The sequence below is a fragment of the Chaetodon trifascialis genome, chromosome 19 (genome assembly GCF_039877785.1).
Source record: "Chaetodon trifascialis isolate fChaTrf1 chromosome 19, fChaTrf1.hap1, whole genome shotgun sequence".
NCBI lineage: Eukaryota > Metazoa > Chordata > Actinopteri > Chaetodontiformes > Chaetodontidae > Chaetodon > Chaetodon trifascialis.
The window spans coordinates 903,656-928,150 of NC_092074.1; positions in this window are offsets into that span (position 1 = coordinate 903,656).

Sequence of the window (24,495 nt, forward strand, 5' to 3'; positions counted from 1 at the left end):
AACATGCAAACACCACACAGAAAGGCCCCCTTTTTCCTTGAGCAGCAGGCACTGAAGACATGGTGGAGGACACGCCACCAGCGCCCACAGTGGGATTCGAATTCAAATTAGTTACCAACTGTTGAATGTTGTGGAGCACCGAGCTGCTATAAAGCCAGATATGTCTATCAGGAGTTGGAGACCAAACTAGAAATAAAATGAGAGTGAAACTGCTTGGTGAAACGTTCACCATGACAAGTTTGCAAGTGGCCACCAGCCCTGTTGAGAGGCTGATCCATCTCCTTAGCACTCCGCTCTGCCCTCTCCTACATGGACAATAGCAAAACACCTAGGTGCTGTTCATAAACATCAGCTCAGAATTTAACACCACCATTCCCTCCAAACTGATCACCAAACTTGATTACCTTGTTATCAGCACCTTCCTCTGCAACTGGACACTGGACTTCCTTCCCAACATACTCCTATGTTAGGCTAAACAGCCACACCTCCTCAACCCTCACCCTAAATACCGGTGTCGCACAGGGCTGTGCACTGAGTCCTCTCCTCTACTCCCTCTTCAGCTATGACTGCATGCCTGTATATAGTTCAAGTACCGTTACCAAGTTTGTGGAGGAAACAATGATGGTAATGGCAAAAAAAAGCCTATCATCAGAAAATGCTTTGATGCCCTTATTCCAAGTGTGCACACATCACTCACAGCACTCTAGTGTGGATACAAGGAGGAATGACATTCACAATTTCTGCAAGATCAAAGTAAGCAATGAATTGCCATCATTCAAGAGGAAAACAAATATATACTAGAAATGAAAACTATGTTAGCTTAAATTACAGAAGTAAATAGAACTGGATATCGAACCTCAGTGGCTAACTTACTGAGAGCTGGTTTTTGACAGGTCAGTTTCAGAGAGCAGAAATTCACAGCACTGAAGTTTCCTACATTCACTGTGGATACAGGGGCATCTTCTTACTACTTAATACTACTACTGGCCTAATACTAACCTAATGGTTATTTTATGAAGGTATGGTGGGACTGGTGATACTGCTGTCATAGTACTGCTGTGTTCTCAGACTGCAGCGATGCATAAAATGCTCTCATATCACACAATAGCAACAGCCAAAGCTATGAAATAAGACCTAGATTGTAAAAACTACATGTATAAAAGTTTGCCATTATTTCTCAAAAAGATAATTACAGTTTCTCCTTATTTCTACAAACAGTAAAGCATTTCACTGGATATCACAGTTAATGCTTACATGGAGGAACTATAGGGATTTACTGAGAGCAGCTCCCATATTCCCTCAAGTATACATGTGGATGATTTGCATGCTTCCACCACAGAACAGAGGATATGAGGCATGTTTATATACAAACAGTACTTGTTGTGTGTGTGTGTGTGTGTGTGTGTGTGTGTGTGTGTGTGTGTGTGTGTGTGTGTGTGTGTGTGTGTGTGTGTGTGTGTGAGAAAAAGAGAGTTCAGCTCTCTTTGAGTGTTGCCGGAACCCTGTGTTCCCCTCACACAGTTCCCATGGTGAGGAGTTCCTGTCATCCCACAGTGTGACACAGATGTCGCTCAGCTATGTTTGTCTGCCGTCAGTCTTCTCACAATTCACTTTTTTTTTTTTTTTTGGTTTCCCTGTTGCAGGATGTTTGCCTTTGTGTTTGAGCTCTCTGCATGTGCTCTGTCATAGGCAGGGAAGCATAAACCACATCACATTCTTCCTGAGCTTGTGAAGATACAAACACCCCCTGGTGATCAAAAATAAAACTACAGGACAATGCACATATGTGAGAGAAGCACGAAAAGTATAAATAAGAACTTTCACGTAAATAAGAACTTATACATTGTTTGTGTAGTATCTATCTATCTATCTATCTATCTATCTATCTATCTATCTATCTATCTATCTATCTATCTATCTATCTATCTATCTATCATTTATGTTTTCATCTGAATTCAGCTGTACATGTTATGTTACAGACATGTTTACCAATCATTCAATTTGCCATTAAAGGGGCATGCTACCAGTTGTAGTCCTATCCTGCCTCTGAAAACTGTTATTCTTCTGTGGCCCTTTAGGAGTATTATGAGCTCTGAGAAAATAACCCTGATGAAACCACAGTAATGTCCCAGAAGTTAACTCAGATCATTATTGGAGACTACAAATTTGTAACGAAATACCTGTATTTCAGTTTGAAGGTGTGGAGTTTAAAGGGTATTTACCAGGCAGAAAGACATCTAATAAAAAGATGCTATCACCGTGTGTTATGGGAAATGTAAGACCCAGTGTTTATGGAGTTTGACACATACTAGGGATTAAGGTTAGGATATCTCTGGCTCTCAGCTATGATCATTGTTTTTTACATCTGCCTTTCAAATGTAACTTTTCTGGAGTCTGGGGAAGAAAGGAGGGAGAAATGTGTTTCTATTCTTTGTTTGTGTTACGATCCTGCAGACCTGTCTGTTCCTAGTGTTTCTTTTTCCCTTCTCCCAGTGTTATGTGTTGTATGTCTGTTTTCCCCTGTCTGTCTAGCTGAGTGTGTCCCAATTCAGGGGCTGCATCCTTTGGAGGACGCATTAAAAGGTTGATTACGTCATAGCGCCGCGCTAAGGCTGTCCCAATTCGTCCAAATTCGAAGGGTCCTCCAAATGCAGCCGACAAATGCGTCCTCCTTTTCACTGTTTTCGGAGGATGCATCGCTACTATCCTTCGCGGCCTCACATATCCCAAAATGCTTTGCGCACCGATTGTTTTTTTTAACAATAGCGACCAACAGCACCAGCAGCACCATTATTATTGTTATTGTCGTTATTTTATCGAACAATAATTTTGTCTGTTGACGTAACAGAAAATATGGCTTGCGTGTCATTTTGTGAACAAGGAGCAGATGGAGGAGTTTATTAAACTCCGTGGTCAAAACGACCACGGAGTTTATTAAACTCCGTGGTCAAAACGCCCACCTGTTTACAGGGGCAAAAAACACGGCCACACTTGGATGGAGGTAACTGTTGAGGCATAAATGAATAGCCCATTTGTTCTCTATACATACTGTATTTGCATGTGAAAGTTACATGAAGGAACAAATATAATCTTTAGATCACATCAAATGAATGTTGTTTTTGGGTGGGGGTGGGAATTTTATGTCTGTCCTGATGTCACTTTTTGTGAATCTGTACATATCTGTGATAATGTAATCTTGTGTCTTTACCTTTTGTCATGCTTCACTAATGTTTAGAACAATCCTGCAGAAAATGGGATTGACAAGAAATGATTGAGGGACGTGCTGACGTGCTGAGGTAAGCGTATCGTCTCACTTCCTGTTTCTGGTTGCTGCCTTACGAGTAGTGTGCGTTTGTCGCTCTTGTTCCTCTGAGTGTATTTTGCTCTGTGTTTTGTTACAACGGCCTTTTATCCGCGCTCTAGAGTAACATTAGTTCTGCTCAAGCACCCATAAGTCTGTTTATTTAGCGACCGTCAATTTTATTTGTCTACGCGCTTGTCTGCTCTGCTAGCTATACCAACTTAGCCTAGCAGCTAGCGATGTCTTCTCTCTGTCCCTCTCCAGCTCTCTCCTGCTTGGTGTGTCACATGTTTAGCTACTCCTCTGCCTCCTTTAGTGATACTGGTACGTGTAATAAATGTAGTTTATTTGGTGAGTTGGAGGCGAGGCTTAGTGAATTGGAAGTGCGGCTCCGCACCATGGAAACAAAACCATTAGCTATAGTTAGCCAGGCCCCCGTAGTCGGTGCGGACCGACCAAGTGCAGCTCCGGCTAGCCGTCCCTCAACAGCTCCCGAGCAGCCGGGAAACCAGGGAGGCTGGGTGACTGTTCGAAGGAAGCATAGTCCCAGGCTGAAGCCCACAGGTCACCACCAACCGCTTCATGTTTCTAACAGGTTCTCCCCACTCGGCGACACACCCGCTGAGAAACCAAGTCTGATTATTGGCAGCTCCATTTTGAGAAATGTGAAGTTAGCGACACCAGCGACCATAGTCAAATGCCTGCCGGGGGCCAGAGCGGGCCACGTCGAATCAAATTTGAAACTGCTGGCTAAGGATAAGCGTAAATACCATAAGATTGTTATTCACGTCGGCGGTAATGACACCCGGTTACGCCAATCGGAGGTCACTAAAATTAATGTGGAATCGGTGTGTACATATGCTAAAACGATGTCGGACTCCGTAGTTTTCTCTGGACCCCTGCCAAATCTGACCAGTGATGACATGTTTAGCCGCATGTCACCGTTCAATCGCTGGCTGTTGAGGTGGTGTCCAGCAAACGGTGTGGGCTTCATTGATAATTGGCAGACTTTCTGGGGAAGACCTGGTCTGATTAGGAGAGACGGCATCCATCCCACTTTGGAGGGAGCAGCTCTCATCTCTAGAAATCTGACCGATTTTATTTATGAACCTAACCCCTGACAACTCAGAGTTGAGACCAGGAGGCAGAGCTGCAGTCCTACACGCTTCTCTGCGCCTCCATTAGAGCAGTTACCCACCCAACACTCCATAGAGACTGTGTCTGCCCCCCGACCACGTAAACTAAGTAAACCAAAAGTACAGAGAAGAGGAGTTAAACATAAGAATCTAATTAAAATTAGAACAACCTCTGCAATAGTACAACAAGATAGGAGAATTAAATGTGGACTCCTTAACATCAGATCTCTGTCCTCTAAAGCTGTTCTAGTAAATGAGTTAATATCAGACCATAATGTTGATTTATTTTGTCTGACTGAAACCTGGCTGTGTCCTGAAGAGTATGTGAGCCTAAATGAAGCTACTCCTCCGAGCCATATTAATACCCACATTCCTTGAGGCAGCGGCAGAGGAGGTGGAGTTGCAGCCATTTTTGACTCAAGCCTTTTGATCAACCCTAAACCTAAACTCGACTATAACTCATTTGAAAGCCTTGTTCTCACTCTTTCTCATGAGAAATGGAAAACAGTGCAGCCACTTTTATTTGTTGTAGTATACCGCTCTCCTGGTCCTTACTCCGAATTTATAGCTGAGTTCTCAGAGTTTCTATCAAGTTTAGTTCTTGAAGCAGATAAAGTAATTATTGTAGGTGACTTTAATGTACATGTCGACGTTGATAATGATAGCCTTAGCACTGCGTTTATCTCAGTATTAGACTCAGTTGGCTTCCGCCAGAATGTACATGAACCGACTCACTGTTTTAACCACACCCTCGACCTTGTTCTGACATATGGCATTGAAATCGAAGACTTAATAGTCTCCTCACAGAATCCTCTTTTATCAGACCATCATTTAATAACTTTCGAATTCATATTACCAGACTACCAGCCAGTAGGCAAAAATTCTTATACCAGACTCCTGTCTGATAGTGCTGTAGCTAAATTTAAGGATATGATCCCATCAGTATTTAATTCAATGCCATGTCTCAATACAACAGAGGAGTCTTATGCTAACGTTAGTCCCTCCCAGATTGACTTCCTGGTTGATAGTTGTTAAGAATTCTTCAAGCCAGAAATGTTTGTATGCATGCCTTTATTTTGACATGAGCATCTTATTTTGAAGATAGTTCATGTGGTTCCTCTTCCTGCCTCACGTTCAGCGTTTTGACATGTTTGCGGTGGGATAGCAGTCACTGACGATGTAAGTAGGGTCCATAGGGATGTAAAATGAACGTGTACATGTGACTTGCTTTTTCTGATTACGTTGCGTTGCTCCTGGGGTGTACTTGCTCTCGTTAAAATGTCCGTTTTTCACTCGTTAGCATGATCGCGAATTAGCATGTTTAAGCTAACTGAGTTGGAGTGAGTTGAATGTATGACTGTTAGCTTTCATACCACTTTCATTTGTATGTTACATGGTTAAAATCTGAAGCAGCATTCTTCAATATAAGAGATTGACAGTGAGATAGATGAGTTTGTTGTAAAGTGATTGTTTAGCCTGCTGTATTTAATTTAAGCCGTACATAGTAGTAATTAGTTCTTTATTTTGGGATGTATTTTCAGAAACTGCATTGTATCAACATGCATCACTGCACCGTTGCACAGTAAACAACGTGAATTCCTCTGAAGTCTAGTGTGCTTTCTGACTGAAGCCCTGCAGTGGTCAATTAGGCTAAAAATCAGCATCAGAGGTCATAATCCTCAACAAAGGTCCTTCGAGCCGGATATATTGACTGCTGCAGAATATGTCATCAAAGGAAGATCCATCTCCCCCACCTGTCAATACGCAAGAGCGACATAGGAGGCAACGCCGCACGGCAAAGCACCTAGAAGACTACATCCTTGCCTACCATCATCATGGACCTGCCCTTTCCTCCCACCCCAACGACAGAGAGCATGAGGAGCAGAGAGGAGCAGCAGCCGCAGCAGACAGTAGACAAGCAGATGCAGGTCTTTGTCTTGGTACCAGCAGAGCCTCACGTAGCCCCAGTCCAGGTGATCCACTGAGCACCACATCACTCATGCAACTTATGGAATCCATATCCAAGAGTGAGAGGGAGGAAAGGGCTGAAATAGCTCAGGTCACCAATAAACTCCGCCAATATGAACATCGACAACGTCGTCGCCGAGAGCTGTTGGAGCATATTACATCATTTCTACGGGAAGAAGAGGAGAATAATGAGAATTACAATGTGAAGGGTGCCACATCCCCCCTAATGCAAACACATTCACCACTACGCTCCCCTTCATACATCCACTCTTCAAGCTATTCCCCATCCACAGAGAAGCAGGTGCATAGCAAAGAGTCTCACACTGAAAGACACCTACCAGCAGGTGTGATTTCAACATTAGAGAAAGGAACTGAGCTGGAAAACTACACCCCTGAAGTAGTAGCTAACAGAGCAAAATCTGCATTCACACCAATACATCCAGCCTCTCCAAAGCACCCAATCTCCTCCTATCCAGTCATCTCATCTGGTAGAGTGACGGCAACCTCAGCCCCACAGCAGCTGATAAAACCAGTCCCCAGTCACCTACCTCCAGCGCAGCAGCTGTTGACAACTACAGCCCGACCCTATAACCCCACAGCTTCATTTCACGGACCACAAGCGGCGCCGAACTATCCTCCGCCTCAGTCCCCCTCGATCTATAGTCCACCTCAATGCACACCTATGCCATCACCTGTAGTGCCACTTCAATCACTGCCATCTGCCCCAGTAGCGACTGCTTTCCCAGCTGTTCAGCCACAGTTCCCAATAAGCCAGGCTACAGCTCCACACAATTTCAGTCTGCAACCACGCTCCATATATGGTGTGCCCAAGCCCAAAATCCCAGATTTCACTACAGATAGTGAAAGGGAGTTTGCTAACCTCAAGTTAGCCTTGAATAACCTGCTCGAGCCCCATTCTGAATTGTCTGAAAAATACAAATACCATGTGCTTCTTGAACATCTCAAGTTTCCAGAGGCACAGATGATCGGCCAGTCCTGCAGACATGATCCATGCCCATACACAGCAGCCATGCATGCGTTGCAGCTTCAGTATGGTCAGCCATATCAGCTAGCACAGAGTGAAATAGCAGCTATCCTCACTACACCTGATGTGAAGTCTGGGGACGCACGCACCTTCCAAAGCTTTGCTCTCAGAGTCCACCGCTGCTCCCACGTCGACCGCCTAATCAGTAAACTGCCTAAATATCATAGGGATGGGTTCATTGAATATCTCCAGCTGCAGGGAAAGCTCAACACCACAAGCCTCAACCCCTACAACCTACAAGACTTGAATGGTTGGCTTCAAGGTAAGGCTCAACAACAACGCCTGTCAAACAGACTAGCACAGCACTATCAACTTGAGAAACCTGCCAGTAATGGGAGAGAGAAAATCCCATTCAAAGGGAAAGGTCAGAGCATAGCAGTGTATCATGGTGCAGAGCCTATCCAACTGAGCACTACACGCAAGCCCATGTCAGCAAGTGGTAAGAAGCCATTTAAAGTGCACTGCCTCTTCTGTGACAGCAAAGAACATTTCATCAGCCACTGCCCTAGCATTAAAGTGCAATCGACAACAGAGCTGGACAGGTGGATAACAGATGGAAAACGCTGCTGGAAGTGTGCACGTGCCCACGCACCTGAGTCTTGCAACCTCAAGAAACCTTGCAGTGACTGTGGCGACATCCATCTTCAAGTGCTCCACAGCGTTGCTCAATGCCGCTCCACCAACCTACAGTCAAGAACATCCGAGAGCCGAGTATACTTGACACCCAGCATAACCTCCAGCAAAGTGCTCCTTAAGGTGGTTCCCGTCCTGCTGCACAATGATTCTAATTCAGTAGAGACCTTCGCTGTATTAGATGATGGAGCACAACGGACTATGATCTTACCAAACGCTGTCCAACAGCTCCAGTTGAATGGTGAATCTCAGACCCTCGCCCTGCGCATTGTAAGGACAGATGTCACACACCTCCAAGGGTTAAGGGTTAACTTCGAGATCTCCCCCAGAGGCAACCCACAGAAACGGTTCAAACTGCAGGGAGCATTCACAGCAGCAAGTTTAGATCTAGTGGAGCAAACCTACCCTGTACAGATGCTCCAAAAACGATATTCCCACTTGCGCGGAATACCACTGAGATCATTCAACAAAGTACGGCCACTAGTGTTGCTCGGCTCAGATCATGTGCACCTCATTACAGCCACAGAGCCAACCCACAGAGGATCCAATGGTGGACCTATAACCATCCGCACTGCCCTAGGATGGGCCCTGCAAGGAGCAGTGAGGTGTGTGCCAGAGCAAACATCAGTGTCTCAGTGTCTGTTCACCTCATTCACCAGCTCAGATGATCTCCTCTACCGGAATGTCGAGAGGTTATGGCAACTTGATGTCCTACCTTTCCGAAATGGGAAAATGGTCGTCCGCTCTTGTGAGGACCAGGATGCCATGAACCTTTTGGAAACAAAGGCACGGCGAATAGAGGTTGAAGGAGTCCACCGCTATGCAACCCCCCTCCTGAGGAAACAAGGAGCACCCAAGCTCAACAGTTCCACTCATTCAGTCATGGCTTATCTGAGAGCCACAGAGAAGCGACTCAAGAGAGAGCCAGAGAGAGCAGCAATCTATTCAGCTGAGATCACCAAACTCGTCAACGCTGGGTACGTCAGGAAGCTACAACCTAAGGAGGTGGAACAGTCTGCTGAAGCATGGTATCTCCCCCATCATCTTATCTGTCACAACAATAAACCACGCCTGGTCTTCAATTGTTCATTTCTGCACCAAAATGTCTCCCTGAATGAGCAACTCTTACCTTGGCCTACACTCGGTCCATCGCTGGTAGGCGTTCTCATCCGGTTCAGGCAGCACCAGATTGCAGTGAGCGGTGACATCCGTGCTATGTTTCACCAAGTCCGCCTGCTACCTGAAGACAGATCACTCCTTAGGTTCCTCTGGAGGGACCTACACTGTGAAGAACCACCAGATGTGTACGAATGGCAGGTGCTACCATTCGGCACAACCAGCAGCCCGTGCTGTGCTATCTTCGCCTTACAGCAACATGCTCGTGACCACCAAGACAGCCATCCTGAAGTACTACAGTCGGTGCAGCAGAGCTTCTATGTCGACAACTGCCTCGAAAGCTTTCCCACCATATCTGCAGCCAAGCAAAGAGTCGACCAGCTCCGCTCCTTATTAGCCGAAGGAGGATTTGACCTCAGGCAGTGGGCCAGTAATCAACCAACAGTGGTAGCCCACCTTCCCACCGATGCTAGGTCTTCAGCCACAGAGCAGTGGCTGAGCCAGAGCCGCACAGACCCACTCGAACCCACTTTAGGCCTAAGATGGAACTGTGCTGCTGACACCCTCAGTTATCAGTATCGGATCATTGAGCACTCTACCCTGATGATGAGGACGGCCTATCAAGTGCTAGCCAGTCAGTATGACCCTCTAGGGTTCATGGTGCCATTCACAACCCGGGCCAAAGTGTTGATCCAGCAGCTTTGGTCCAAACAAAGGGGCTGGGATGATCCTGACTTACCTCCTGCCCTCCGAGAAGCCTGGGAAACCTGGGAGAGCGAGCTGAAACATCTTAACAGTATATCCATTCCCCGCTGTTATTCGCCACTTTCTGTCAAAGGTGCGGATGCGAAGTATGATCTCCACATCTTTTGTGACGCTTCAGAGCGAGCCTACGGAGCAGTAGCTTACCTTACGATTGATGCAGGAGACACCATCCACACCTCCTTCGTTATGGCTAGGTCCAGGGTTGCTCCCAAACGGCAACAGTCCATACCCCGCCTAGAACTCCGCGCAGCACTAGCCGGAGCTCAACTGTCCAAGCTCACAGAGAATGAAATGACGCTTCCCATTCGACAAACTGTGCTGCGGTCCGACTCCACCACAGTATTGGAGTGGCTTCAATCAGACTCTTGTCGATATAAGGTGTTCGTTGGAACCCGTGTGTCAGAGATCCAAGAACTCACTGACCGACAAACTTGGCGATACATTGACAGTCCAAACAATCCAGCAGACGATATAACCAGAGGAAAATCACTGCTGGAGCTAGCAGGACCTGGTCGCTGGAGCCAAGGACCCCCACTCCTTAAACAGAGTGCAGAACACTGGCCGAGGAAACCAGAGCAAACTTCAACAGTGAGCTCATCCGAATTGAAAGGTATCACCTTCTGCTGCTTCACAGCCATGGAGCCCAACGATACCATCCCTGATGCTACCCAGTACAGCTCATGGAAAGAACTGGTGGAAGCAATGCGACAGGCTCATGGGGCGGCAGCAACTGATTCAGCGCACGATCAGCTCATTAGTCACCGAGATGCAGAGGTCTTGCTGTTGAGTGGATGTCAAACACATAGCTTCCCAGAAGAAGTCGCAGCCCTTAAAACACAGAAACCTGTGTCAAGTCACAGTCATCTGCTCAGCCTTGCTCCAGAGTGGGACGCTGCAACAGGCCTCATCCGCGTGGGAGGGAGGCTGCGCAGATTGCGGAACCCATGCATCGGAGAGATCCACCCAATTGTGCTGGACCCAAGGCACCCAGCAGTAAAACTTCTCATCAAAGATGTGGATGAACGTCTTTTGCACCCAGGCACAGAACGGGTCTATGCTGAATTGCGGAGACAGTATTGGATCTTGCGAGGATGACAGGCCATCCGACACCACCAACTCAACTGCTCCACCTGTCAGCGCTGGAGAGCTCAGCCAAAGGTGCCACGGATGGCAGATCTGCCCCCGCAATGCCTCAGACTTCTCTGTCCACCCTTCTATTCCACTGGCGTTGACTGTTTCGGGCCTTACCTGGTGAAGATGGGTAGGAGGACGGAGAAGCGCTTCAAGTGCCTCATGACTCGAGCGGTGCACATAGAGCTTCTGAACTCGATGGATGTGGACACCTTCCTCCTTGCTCTTCGTTGTTTCATTGCCAGGCGGGGTCGACCAAAGGAAGTCCTATCGGACTGTGGTACCAACTTCCGCGGTGCCGAGCGAGAACTCAGAGAGGCTTTCGCAGCCATGGAACCACAACTGAAAGAGCAACTGACAGAATACCAGATTGACTTCAAGTTCAACCCGCCGAACGCTCCCCACTTCGGTGGAGCATGGGAGAGAGAGGTACGCTCTATCAAATCTGGCCTCCAAGTCGCAGTGGGCTGCCAGTCCGTTTCTGAAGACGTTTTGTACACAACTTTGGTGGAAGTAGAGGGGATCTTAAACTCGAAGCCACTGGGATATGTGTCAGCTGATGTAGCCGACCTGGACCCCATCACTCCAAACATCCTTCTGATGGGGCGGCGGGATGCGGCTCTGCCTCAGGTAATCTACACTACAGCAGGTATGGGGTGGCGTAGATGGCGACACTGTCAGACTCTAGTGGATCAGTTTTGGCTTCAGTTCACAAGGAACTACTTGCAGAATCTCCAGACGAGACAAAAGTGGCAAAGGTCATCAAAGAACATCATCGTGGACTCTGTCGTGCTAATCATTGACCCATCACTTCCAAGAGCTCAGTGGCCCATCGGGAGAGTCATTAAGACCATTGGTAGCCCGGATGGATGTATCAGAACAGCAGAGGTCAAAGTCAAGGACAAAGTCTACACAAGACCGGTTGCTCGACTTATCGAGCTACCTGTTCTTCAGGATGACACCAAAGACACTTGAAGAATCCCTGATCTTACACATTTACAAAGCAAATGTGGGGGCGGCTGTTAAGAATTCTTCAAGCCAGAAATGTTTGTATGCATGCCTTTATTTTGACATGAGCATCTTATTTTGAAGATAGTTCATGTGGTTCCTCTTCCTGCCTCATGTTCAGCGTTTTGACATGTTTGCGGTGGGATAGCAGTCACTGACGATGTAAGTAGGGTCCATAGGGACGTAAAATGAACGTGTACATGTGACTTGCTTTTTCTGATTACGTTGCGTTGCTCCTGGGGTGTACTTGCTCTCGTTAAAATGTCCGTTTTTCACTCGTTAGCATGATCGCGAATTAGCATGTTTAAGCTAACTGAGTTGGAGTGAGTTGAATGTATGACTGTTAGCTTTCATACCACTTTCATTTGTATGTATATGTTACATGGTTAAAATCTGAAGCAGCATTCTTCAATATAAGAGATTGACAGTGAGATAGATGAGTTTGTTGTGAAGTGATTGTTTAGCCTGCTGTATTTAATTTAAGCCGTACATAGTAGTAATTAGTTCTTTATTTTGGGATGTATTTTCAGAAACTGCATTGTATCAACATGCATCACTGCACCGTTGCACAGTAAACAACGTGAATTCCTCTGAAGTCTAGTGTGCTTTCTGACCGAAGCCCTGCAGTGGTCAATTAGGCTAAAAATCAGCATCAGAGGTCATAATCCTCAACAAAAGTGCTACAGGATCGTTGCGTATGACACTTGACTCTGTTGCTCCCCTAAAAAAGAAGAAAATTAAACAGAGGAGGTTAGCTCCATGGTATACTCCTCAAACCCGCGAATTAAAGCAAACTTCATGGAAAATAGAAAGGAAATGGCGTTCTACCAATTTGGAAGAATTTCGGTCCACCTGGCAAGACAGTCTTAAAATATACAGGAAAGCCCTCCGCAGTGCCAGGGCAGCCTATTACTCTGCACTAATAGAGGAAAATAAGAACAATCCCAGGTTTCTCTTCAGCACTGTAGCCAGGCTGACAGAGAGCCATAATTCTGTTGAACCATGTATTCCTTTAGCTCTGAACAGTAATGACTTCATGAGCTTCTTTAATGATAAAATTCTAACTATTAGAGACAGAATTCATCGACTCCTGCCGTTAACAGGTACTGTTTTGTCTTCAAACGCAGAAATCGTAGAAACTGTTACTCAGTCTGTCGCAGTTTTAGACTGTTTTACTCCTGTTGACCTTCACCAACTAATTTCAATAATTTCATCATCAAAATCATCTACCTGTATTTTAGATCCTATCCCGACTAAGCTGTTTAAAGAAGTATTACCTCTAATTGACTCTTCAGTTTTAGACATGATCAATCTCTCTTTATCAACAGGCTACGTACCACAGTCCTTTAAAGTAGCTGTGATAAAACTGCTACTGAAAAAGCCTACTCTTGATCCAGGGGTTTTAGCCAACTATAGACCGATATCCAACCTTCCCTTTCTCTCAAAAACTCTTGAGAAAGCAGTTGCCAATCAGCTGTGCGACTTTCTAAACAATAATAGTTTATTCGAGGATTTCCAGTCAGGATTTAGAGTTCATCATAGCACAGAGACAGCACTGGTTAAAGTTACAAATGACCTTCTAATTGCATCTGATAAAGGATTTGTCTCTGTACTAGTCTTATTGGATCTTAGTGCTGCATTTGACACCATTGACCATGGCATCCTATTGCAGACACTGGAACATTTCATTGGCATTAAGGGAACTGCGCTAAGCTGGTTTAAATCCTACCTGTCAGATCGCTCTCAGTTTGTACGCGTTAATGACGACTCCTCTGTGCTCACTAAAGTCAGCTATGGAGTTCCGCAGGGTTCTGTGCTTGGACCAATTCTATTCACCTTATATATGTTTCCTTTAGGTAAGATTATCAGGAAGCACTCAATAAATTTTCATTGCTATGCAGATGATACCCAGCTATATTTATCAATGAAACCGGAAGAAACCAGTCAGTTAACTAGACTACAAGCATGTCTTCATGACATAAAGACCTGGATGACCTGCAATTTTCTGATGCTAAACTCGGACAAAACTGAAGTTATAGTAGTAGGCCCTAAACATCTTAGAAAGTCACTTTCTGATGACATAGCAGCTATGGATGGCATTGCGCTGGCCTCCAGCACCACTGTAAAGAATCTTGGAGTCATCTTTGACCAAGACATGTCCTTTCACTCCCATGTAAAACAAATTTCAAGGACTGCCTTTTTTCACCTACGTAATATCGCAAAAATCAGGCATATTTTGTCTCAAAATGATGCAGAAAAACTAGTCCATGCATTCGTAACTTCCAGGCTGGATTATTGCAATTCTTTACTATCAGGCTTCCCAAATTCGTTGCTGAATATTCTCCAGTTGGTCCAGAACGCTGCAGCACGTGTTCTGACAAAAACCAGGAAGCGAGATCATATTTCTCCAATACTCGCCACTTTGCACTGGCTCCCTGTAAAGTTTAGAATAGAGTTTAAAATTCTCCTCCTTACTTACAAAGCCATAAATGGCCAGGCACCTTCTTATCTGAAAGAGCTCATAGTACCTTATTGCCCTACTCGAACACTGCGTTCCCAGAATGCAGGTCTACTTATGGTTCCTAAAGTCTCAAAAAGCAGAACAGGAGTCAGAGCATTTAGCTGTCAAGCTCCTCTCCTGTGGAACCATCTTCCAGTCTTTGTCCGGGAGGCAGACACTGTCTCTACATTTAAGAGTAGGCTTAAAACTTTCCTTTTTGATAAAGCTTATAGTTAGGGCTGGCTCAGGCTTGTCTTGGACCAGCCCCTAGTTATGCTGCTATAGGATTAGACTGTCGGGGGACCTCCAAAGATACACCGAGCTCCTCTGTCCTTCTGTCCCTCTCCATCTGCACGCTTTCATGTCCTACCACGGCGTGTTACTAACTTAGCTCCTTCCCTGGAGTCTCTGTGCTTTGTCGTCTTGCAGGTTCCCATGGACAGTGGCTGAATCTGGATTGTGGATTTCAGCTGCATCTCCTGCCTTGGCCCTGCCTGACATCCACTGTAACTGCTACTGCTGTTATTACATCCACTGTCACTGTTACTGTGACTGCATGTCTGTCTCTCTGTCTCTGTCTCTCTCTGTCTCTCTCTCTCTCTCTCTGACTGCATTTCTGTCTGTCTGTCTGTCTGTCTCACTCTCCCTCTCTTGCTCTTCCTCTCTTACCCAACCGGTCGAGGCAGATGGCCGCCCACCCAGAGTCTGGTTCTGCTCGAGGTTTCTGCCTGTTAAAAGGAAGTTTTTCCTCGCCACTGTCGCCAAGTGCTTGCTCATGGGGGAATTGTTGGTTTCTTTGTAGATAAAAGAGCTTGGTCTGTACCAGCTCTATATGGAAAGTGTCCTGAGACAACTTCTGTTGTGATTTGGCGCTATACAAATAAAATTGAATTGAATTGAATTGAATTGAATTGAATTGAATTGAATTGACAGGTGCTGATGTTTTTTTTATGTTTTTTTTTTCCCTTTTGATTACGTTCTGTGTTGTTAGATTTAAATTGTTAATTAAAAATATTGTGTTCTAAATTAGAATCTTATAACCTCGTTATATTATCTATTCCATTTCTTATTTACAATATAAGTAGACTTTTGAACTACTTTTCAGTGACAACACAATTAGTTTATTTTTTCTGTGATACTTACAGATATTTACAAAGATACAATATGAATATTTCTATTGTGGGCATTCTTAAAATGTACAACTATTTACAAAAGATCAGCAAAAATGACTATATACTATATACAGAGATTTGCAGATTTACAGAGAACCTATATACAGTTGAGGCTGAGCAGGAGTCCCTGGTGGTGCTGCAAGATTATTGAAGCAAACAGTTTCCTGCTCTGATAACAGTGACCATCAGGACCGCCTGGAGGCTTGATCTTCACATGGCAGCCGTCGATTGCTCCAGCAGCTTTTCGAAAAGCTCTGTGTCTTGCCAGCTCTGCAAACCCCTGAGTTACTGCCGCCAGGTCTTCTGTGGTCTTGGGGAGGTAGATGACCCTGTGGCGAATGGCCACCACCTCCTCAGTAACTCGATGGACGATGCGGTGAACAGTGGAGTGAGGCATCCTAAACATCTTTGCCACCACAACTGGAGGATGTCCCACTCGCCAGCCAGAAGAGACAGACCAAGGTCTCTATTGTGGCACCCCATCCATGTCGCCTTTCCTGGTGGAGAAGCTCCAGCAGCACCGCCAGGGACTCTCTGCTCAGCTAAAATCTTGTCTGGTGTCATGATCGTTGAAAAATATTATATTAATAAATTTCTCCATCTATTATACTTTGGCTCCTCAATATGGTTCTGATGTTTAATAACACAACATTTTAATAGGCTATTGAATTAAGTCAGGGTTAGTTACAGGGTTCGTACACATTTAACTATTCAATTAAAGCACTTTTCAGATCTTGAAAACATAGCATTAAAATTACAGCATACAGAAGTATCAAGACTCATGGTTAAATGACATATTTGTCAGTCAATAGTTTATATGGCAAGAGTTTATCACTAAATGGTATCGTTTATTAACGGGTAATGTATTAACATTAATATGGGTTAAAATAGCCAGTTAATGTTACCTCAAATAGACCCCATCATCGATCACATATTCACCGATTCACCATGGCAACTAGAGCGGCGTACTTTCCCCTGTCGGAGGCAGAAGTCCTCATGGAGGCTTACGAGGAGGTGAAGGACCAAATTAAAAAGACAGGCAACACCGCCACAGTTACAAAACAACGAGAGAAAGCGTGGCAAAGTATTGCAGGCTGCCTGAATGCGTAAGTAGCGCACAAATACCCACTCACTGCTCCACTGAAACCATTACAATCACAATCCAAATAGTTGATTAACATCTCCGAAAACGTAGTTGTACTGTGATTATGAATCAATTGAAATTTTAAGTGAAATTGTGTAAATGTAACTCCATCAGACTGTATAACTCCTTGTTATACCATGGTCTGGATGAATACTCAATTCTGATTAGCTGCAGGGTGTCCGTTAAAAAGTGTTGTAGGACACCTATAAAAAAAGTTCCAGTCAAATAGCCTGATTGTTCTAAATTATTACGCTGGCTCAAACACTAGTTGGTAACAGAAACTGTCTTGCTTACCTTACTTACTTACTCGCTTGATACAGAGTGAATGGTAAATAATATTGATAAAAATGATTTAGGATAGACTTACTTGCTTGATACACATTTAATGATCAGAGTGAATGGTGGATAATATTTCTTGCAATAAAAATGATTTAAGAAACTATCTGTGGACTTTGATTCTTTGAAACAAAATGTCGCATCATCCTCTGGACACACACAAGCGGTAAGAGGTGCACTTGCCCTCTGAAATGATACTTTGTATCACGTAACATAACGTTAAGCAATCATTTCACTTCCCTCCACTGATAAGGCCTAATGTAACAGCTGTGGCCGACCGAGCTGCAGGTTCTGTGGCCAGAGGGGTTACCTTGGCAACGCGTTATTAAATAGTCCACTTCTTGTGGAAAAACTGACTATTTTAACAGTAGAAAGCAACATTAACATATTAATAATTTATTTAATATTTATTTCTTTCGTAAGTGGTATAAGCGGAGCTTCGCGTTGGATGGTTCACGCCTCCGCGTCGTCCATTCATTTCTGATAATGGACATCTCGTCCGGCATTATCCCTTACATAATTTCTCTTTGGGATAAATAAAGTTGCTCTTATCTTATCAAGTTAGACTGATTTGGCCTCTTATGTTTGTGCTGTACACAAGCTTGCAGGTTCCTGCATCCATTCTGAGCTCTGAGAAAATATACAACAAGTGTATTGTATTGTATTGTATATTACGGATTTGTCCTGCATTTATTTCAGTGTGCAGACATGTGGGGTGTATTACATACAGACCGTTGGAAGTGTATTTATTCTTGTGTTGTATAATATGCTTTGATTCTGTGCTTTCTATCTTGTAGAGTCACTGTGTGACTTCAGTTTGGAAAGGAACTGATGCTTTGATTTATCCTTATTCAATAAAGGAACATCATGTTACTCTTTGATGTGTATTTATATTTATTTTGGATGTGTATTTTATATATAGCCTATGGGAAACTCTCTATCTGATGATTGCAACACATCTAAAAATCATCATTTATCTACAATGATTGAAATTAATTAAAATTGAAATTAATTATGCTTATGTTTTGTGTCAATGTTTAAATAATGGCAGTGGATCTAGTTGAATGTGACAACAATGTGTAGTGGTCAGTGGAATAACTATTGGTTTCCATTTGTGATGACTGCTGACTGAGATAAGGGATGAGATTAAATAGATCCTGGAACTTAGCCTGGTCTGGAGCAGGCTAGTTTCACAGAATATATCTCCATGGTAACTTATCCCATAACATATCCCACTTTCCGCTATCCTGCTTTTGTGCAACTGGATCACAGATAAGTTGAGCCAGGATAACCAACATATCCTGACTTAATCCCTTATCCTAGTTTTGTACAACGGGCCCCGCAGGTTTTGGTTCGAGAGATTGCACAAAAATAAAAACAATGAACACCTAAATGTTTGTAGACCGTGTAGTAATGTTTATTCCATTTGCATTAAAAAGAAAGTGATATACTGTTATACATCCTCTTCCAACAGTAATTCTCACATCTTCATTATAACCACATTATAAAGGTACATATAGTAATTTGCTCTATGCACACACTTACCATGCACCCATACACACTGGTGGATTGTAACATTACAGTCTTGGACTAACACCTGCCTCTGCTCTGAGCTGAACATCTGGAACAGTAAAATTAAGCTTATGATTGATACATGCCATAGCAGGCCGTGCTGAATATTGGCGATAAATAGGTATTTCAATGACTTAATTGTATTTGTCACTTGAAGGGGTTTCAATTCCTATATATGTTATTTTCTTTGTTTTGTTTTTTTCGTATGGGGGCATATATAGCGTGAATTTTCTCATTAATCTAAAACATGAAATTATATATTACATTATATACTGAATTTACACCTTACTGTATGAGGTACGTGACTTCTATGTGAAATATAGCAGTGACCTGATCATACATTAATTGTGTACGTCTCACCAGAACACTGACATTCCTTCCATTGAGTAAGACTTATACATGAACCTTTATCTCAATCTTCATTTCAATAATACCATTCTCCAACAGCAAAATTATTTAGATTCAGAAGGTGGTAGGGAGTTGTCATCATGTGAAATCAACTTAAGTTACTGTGCTAATTATGTTGATGCTAAATTTCTATTATTTTACAGTGAATAAAAGAAATCTATCAACTCCATATAGAGAATCATTTTGGTTGAATGTGGCTGGCATGGACTCCAATGTTATATTGCACAAACTTCTAATTGTTGTTCTTCCCACTGGATGAAGGGGTAAGGCAACATTCATCTCAAGGCTGACACCTGCAATGCAGTGCCAATGATAAGTTGTATGTAGACATTATGTCTATGCAAAATATGAATAAATATGTCACATGTCGTGGGGGAAAGAGCCTGAGCTAGTGCGGGAGGTTGAGCGGTACCGGCTAGAGATAGTCGGGCTCACCTCCACGCACAGTCTGGGCTCTGGAACCCAACTCCTTGAGAGAGGCTGGACTCTCTTCTACTCTGGAGTTGCCCGCAGTGAGAGGCGGCGAGCTGGTGTGGGCCCCCCAGCTCAGCCGCCATGTGTTGGAGTTCTCCCCGCTGAGCGAGAGGGTCGCTTCCCTGCGCCTTCGGGTTGGGGATAGGTCTCTCACTATTGTTTCGGCCTACAGGCCGAACAGTAGCGTAGAGTACCCGGCCTTCTTGGAGTCCCTGGGAGGGGTACTGGAAAGTGCTCCAACCGGGGACTCCATTGTTCTGCTGGGAGACTTCAATGCTCACGTGGGCAGCGACAGTGACACCTGGAGGGGAGTGATTGGGAGGAATGGCCTCCCCGATCTGAACCCGAGTGGTGTTCTGTTATTGGATTTCTGTGCTAGTCACAGTTTGTCCATAACGAACACCATGTTCAAGCATAAGGGTGTCCATCAGTGCACGTGGCACCAGGACACCCTAGGCCGGAGGTCAATGATCGACTTTGTAGTCGTATCATCTGACCTTCGGCGGTATGTCTTGGACACTCGGGTAAAGAGAGGGGCTGAGCTGTCAACTGATCACCACCTGGTGGCGAGTTGGATTCGCTGGCAGGGGAAGAAGCGGGACAGACTTGGCAGACCCAAATGTACCGTGAGGGTCTGTTGGGAACGTCTGGCGGAACCCGCTGTCAGGGAAGTTTTCAACTCCCACCTCCGGGAGAGCTTCAAACAGATCCCGAGGGAGGTTGGAGACATTGAGTCCGAATGGACTATGTTCTCCACTTCCATTGTTGATGCAGCCATCCGTAGCTGTGGCCGTAAAGTCGGCGGTGCCTGTCGTGGCGGCAACACCCGAACCCGGTGTTGGACACCGGAGGTAAGGGATGCCGTCAAGCTGAAGAAGGAGTCCTATCGGGCCTGGTTGGCTCATAGGACTCCTGAGGCAGCTGATGGGTACCGGCAGGCCAAGCGTGCGGCAGCTCGGGCGGTTGTAGAAGCAAAAACTCGGGTCTGGGAGGAGTTCGGGGAGGCCATGGAGGAGGACTACCGGTCAGCCTCGAGGAAATTCTGGCAAACCGTTCGGCGCCTCAGGAGGGGGAAGCAGCTTTCTGTCAACACTGTTTACAGTGGAGGTGGGGAGCTGTTGACCTCGACTGGGGATATTGTCGGGCGGTGGAAGGAATACTTCGAGGATCTCCTCAATCCATCAATCCCTGTCATGTCTTCCGTAGAGGAAGCAGAGACTGGGGACTTGGAGGTCGATTCATTCATCACCGGGGCTGAAGTCACTGAGGCAGTTCGCAAGCTCCTCGGTGGCAAAGCGCCGGGGGTGGATGAGATCCGCCCTGAGTACCTCAAGTCTCTGGATGTTGTAGGACTGTCTTGGTTGACACGCCTCTGCAGCATCGCGTGGCACACGGGGACAGTGCCTCTGGACTGGCAGACTGGGGTGGTGGTCCCTCTTTTTAAAAAGGGGGACCGGAGGGTGTGTTCCAACTATCGGGGGATCACACTCCTCAGCCTCCCTGGTAAAGTCTATTCCAGGGTACTGGAGAGGAGAATCCGGCCGATAGTCGAACCCCGGATTCAAGAGGAACAATGCGGTTTTTGTCCTGGCCGTGGAACACTGGACCAGCTCTATACCCTCCACAGGGTGCTTGAGGGTTCATGGGAGTTTGCCCAACCAGTCCACATGTGCTTCGTGGACTTGGAGAAGGCATTCGACCGTGTCCCTCGCGTCATTCTCTGGGAGGTGCTCCAGGAGTATGGGGTTGGAGGCCCTCTGTTGAGGGCTGTACAGTCCCTGTACAACCGGAGCAGGAGCTTGGTCCGCATTGCCGGCAGTAAGTCGGACCTGTTCCCGGTGCATGTTGGACTCCGGCAGGGCTGCCCTTTGTCACCGGTTCTGTTCATCATTTTTATGGACAGGATTTCTAGGCGCAGCCAGGGGCCGGAGGGGGTTCGGTTCGGGGGCCGGCAGATTTTGTCTCTGCTTTTCGCGGATGATGTTCTCTTGTTGGCTACCTCGAGCCAGGACCTTCAGCATGCGCTGGGGCGGTTCGCAGCCGAGTGTGAAGCAGCTGGGATGAGAGTCAGCACCTCCAAGTCCGAGGCCATGGTTCTTGACCGGAAAAAGGTGGCTTGCTCCCTTCAGTTTGGGGGAGAGTTCCTGCCTCAAGTGGAGGAGTTTAAGTATCTTGGGATCCTGTTCACGAGTGAGGGAAGGATGGAACATGAGATTGACAGGCGGATCGGTGCAGCGGCTGCAGTAATGCGGTTGCTGTATCGGTCTGTCGTGGTAAAGAAGGAGCTGAGCTGAAAGGCGAAGCTCTCGATTTACCGGTCAATCTACGTTCCTACCCTTACCTATGGTCATGAACTTTGGGTCATGACCGAAAGAACGAGGTCCCGGATACAAGCGGCTGAAATGAGTTTCCTCCGCAGGGTGGCGGGGCGCTCCCTTAGAGATAGGTTGAGGAGCTCTGTCACCTGGGAGGAGCTCAGAGTAGAGTCGTTGCTCCTCCGCGTCGAGAGGAGTCAGCTGAGGTGGCTCGGGCATCTCTATCGGATTGCCCCCTGGATGCCTCCCTAGGGAGGTGTTCCAGGCATGTCCCACTAGGAGGAGGCCCCGGGGAAGACCCAGGACACGCTGGGGTGACTATGTCACTCGGCTGGCCTGGGAACGCCTCGGGATCCCCCGGAAGAGCTGGAGGAAGTGTCCGGGGAGAGGGAAGTCTGGGCGTCCCTGCTCAGACTGCTCCCCCCGCAACCCGGCCCCGGATAAGCGGAAGACAATGGATGGATGGATGGATGGATGGATGTCACATGTCAGGTCTGAAACATAATAGGGATAATACAGTGTGCTGGAGAAAAAGGATTGGCTGGTATGAAAAAAGAAGAGAAGCAGAGTTAGAAAGGAAGATCAAAACATAGACCGCTCTAAACACAAGTCATGAGAGACATGAGGATGTGGACAGCCTGATTCAGTTGTCTCATGGTGTGCCTGCAGACCATTTGGCTTTAGTGTCAGGATCAAAACATGACAGCAACAACAAACCCCACACATTCACAGCATGAGTTAAGCATGAGACAGGAAAAATCATTAACTTTCATATTTTTCATGTCATTATTGTCATTGTCTCTGTTCTTTTTACTCCCCCCTCTTCTTCTTCACTCTTCCCTTTCTTCAGCTGCTGGTCAACAGAGAGACCAAGATCAGCAGCTATTTCTTTTTTAACCTGGTAGAATGCCAAATATTGATATTTTCCAGTGCCGCACACTTTGGGGTCAACACCAGGGGTTAGTCATCAAAAAGAGATGTTTATGTTGTGAAAAATTATCTCCTAGTTTGGTCAGAGTGTTGTTAACATTGGACTCATAGACACATATTGGACTGATCGAAACACCACCAGAGTGGTCAGTCCTCACAGAACCTTGCTTCTCAGCATCCATGTAGCATGTGTTTGTGTGCTCAGTGTCCTCTTCGTCATAGTTATACTTATATTATTATTATTGTTATAGTAGTAGGCCCTAAACATCTTAGAAAGTCACTTTCTGATGACATAGCAGTTATGGATGGCATTGCGCTGGCCTCCAGCACCATAGGATAGATTAGAGGGAAGGATGACAAAACAGACAAATAAACAATAACATAGAACTAATAACAATATTAGCTTCTATTCATATATTGGCCCTATTTTCACAGCACAGCTTGGTCTGTACCAGCTCTATATGGAAAGTGCCCTGAGACAACTTCTGTTGTGATTTGGCGGTATACAAATAAAATTGAATTGAAAATTGAATTGAATATTTGATATCATATAAACAACAACAAAAAAGATCAACTAAGAACATGCAACATGAATAAAGGCGGTAATTGGGAAAAAAAAACAACAACAACAACAACAAAAAAACTTGTAGCTTTATGTAGCTTTTTGTTGACATGGGTAATAATTTAGAACATTAGGTATTGCAGAGAAGGATATTGATTCAGTGAATATAGCTAGTATTTGGTAATTAATGATTCTGACACAACTGTTGTTCAAATACCAACTCAGGTATTGTGTTGCACCTTAACATACTACAAAGACTGGAGCTGACAGCCATTTTGTTGGCAGCCCAGTTTATAAGTTTTTCTTAAGGTGCATATTTGAGAAAAATAACTAAATCTATCTTATCTTTACTTTGAAGTACGCTGCAGAGGTGCTTACCCCAATACCATCCACGCTCAACTACAAACTGCCCGATTGTTAACTTGAAGTCACAAACCAAGTCAACAGAACTACATACTTCAGTTTTCATCAGTAAAACATAGACATGCAATCCTGACAGCAGCAAATCAAGTCAGGTCAAATTTTTTTATAAAGCACATTTTACAAAGTAAGTCCAGTGTGCTTCATATAGAACCAATATGAACTAAATGAAAAAGAACATGAATACATATTAAAATAGATATACAGGAAACATTTCATAACAATTGTTAATCTGCTTTCCAATAATTTAAACATACTCACAAAAACTATATATATATATATATATATATATATATATATATATATATATCCAGTAGAACCAAGTTTCTTGTTATCGAAGTTCCACCTGATGTTGTTTAAAATCTTTAAAAGTGCTGTCTTGGTGCTGTGGTTCATCCTAAAATCAGACTGATTGTTATGGCTGTGGTTCCTGGCTATGTTTTTGTTTTCTCCTTTTTCTTTTTTTTTCCTAATGTGCGTCTAGGGCCGGAGCGTGGCAGGGGCGGAGCTGATCTCCGCAGCGAGTCGACACACCGGTCTCTAATCTCCCTCATTAGGG